The 1831-nt window shown below is 43.8% G+C and overlaps 1 protein-coding gene across 1 annotated transcript in view; it reads right to left on the bottom strand.

The window, feature by feature from the left end:
- The window catches only part of LOC147632234 (glycerol-3-phosphate acyltransferase RAM2-like), a 5482-nt gene extending 5159 nt beyond the window's left edge, over positions 1-323 (bottom strand). The window contains exon 1 of the mRNA XM_086808909.1: positions 1-323. This exon is cut by the window's left edge and continues 865 nt beyond it. The gene's annotated coding sequence lies outside the window, so the exon portion shown is untranslated.
- Between the last annotated feature and the right edge of the window lie 1508 nt (positions 324-1831).

The following is a 1831-nucleotide window of genomic DNA, read 5'->3' as shown; positions in this document are numbered from 1 at the left end:
TCCCATGTGCGCTTTAAGGACCGGTTGGCCAACTCATCGGTTGTGCAGAATGTGGGGGTACACTGCGAGACAAAGAGGCACGAGAAGATAAGAAGAAGAGGTAAAACTGTACACTAGATAGGTGAAGCAATGGCAAGAGAGTGAGAGATGAAGAATTGGGAGGAGCTTGGCATCAAAGAGGAAACACAACAAACAAGAAAAGCAACACAATTTGTAGAGAGGAGAATGTAATAGCAGAACGAGTGAAGCGATAGATACCTAAGGAGGGTACTACGTCGTAGGGTAGTAGTAGTAGGCTGCGATGAAGGGTTCAAGGGTGGGGGAGAACGGCGGAGGGGGGCCTTTTATAGCGCGCGCGAGAGAGAGAAGGGAACCGTGAATTGAATGGCTTTCTCTTTCATATATATATATATATATATATATTCAGCTGATAGATCATAGCGGTGAATTTTAGATGAACAACTTTTAGACGAAAACACCCTGAGGCTCGATTGCAGTAGGTCACCCAATTTAATTTGTGTTTGTGAATTGGGCGGGCGGGGCGATCGGGATGGGGATGAGTGAACCGTGAATGTATAAGCCCACCCTGTTATTCCAACCCTTCTTCTTTTCTATTTCCTCTAGCTTCCACGTACCCCTCCATTTGATTGCTTTCGTAGGTGACTTGGCAGTGTAGTTGGCCAACTCCTTGACAATGCCCTTGAAAGAAGGGCCCACCTTTCTTCCCCTCGTTATCTTTACCACGCTCAATTTAAAAGATGTCACCCCCCCCCCCCCCCCCCCCCCCCCCGTCTATCTTTGCATGGCGCCACTGCATAGTCAAGTAACTTCCTATATAGGCCAACGCTTTTGTCGCAGACACAAAGTCTAGCCACTGAAAGATTGTGCACATGAAGCATTCTAAGGGTTGCGCCTAGGTTTATCCTAACGGTAACACCTTTGCCTAGATATATGGATAATGGTTCCTCCATAGTGGAAAGTGATGGCATGTTATTTATTTTGTACCTTCTCTCTCATGTTATTTATTTTGTACCTTCTCTCTCATTTTTAAAAAAACATTCTAAGGGCGAGAGGTTACCTCGGCCTATCTTCCCATAAGTGGCAAAGTCCATGGCAACATTGCATCCAAATCTACCCCTTGGCATGTAATTACTACTAGGGCCCTATGAAATCTCTAACAATCTCTCTCTCTCTCTCTCTCTCATAATTCATGAGCAACTATCAATAATGGAAGCTTCATTAAGTAGGTCTATGAAACTTCTACCCATGGGTGCAAAAAGTAGCTCCATGTTTGGATTGCATCTCTCTCTCTCTCTCTCTCTCTCTCTCTCTCTCTCTCTCTCTCTCATTCATGAGCAGGTCAATCATGTATTCTTCATTAAGTACTAGAGGTCGATGGAATATCTACCCATGGGTGCAAAAACTAGCTCCCTGTTCGGATTGCATCCCTCTCTCTCTCTCTCTCTCTCTCTCAAATGAATTGTGCACAAAAGGCCTATAACTTCTACCCTTGGACTATTACTACACCCATAAGGTTAGGTAAAAGATCAAATGCTAGCTCCATATAAAGAACTCTTATTGTGGACCAAAAAAGCCAATTCCTTTATACCCTCATTATATACCCCCAGACATTAGATTTAAAGATTACAATGTTTTATTCAATGGCATGAAATGCAAGTCTCTTACCCTAAAGCAAATAGACAATGTTGAAAGGGCGGTGGCATGCTTGCTCTAACATTACAAGGTTCTGCATGGAGTTGAAGTGTCACATGGTGTTCATGTTGGGATTCGGAGTCATGTCTATCATGTGTGTGTGTGTGTGTGTGTGTGT

Source organism: Cibotium barometz, chromosome 14 (assembly GCF_041138505.1).
Source record: "Cibotium barometz isolate CiBa-2024 chromosome 14, ASM4113850v1, whole genome shotgun sequence".
In the NCBI taxonomy this organism is placed as follows: Eukaryota; Viridiplantae; Streptophyta; class Polypodiopsida; order Cyatheales; family Cibotiaceae; genus Cibotium; species Cibotium barometz.
The sequence above is the reverse complement of the archived record's forward strand: the minus strand, read 5'-3'. Positions and strand labels throughout refer to the sequence as shown.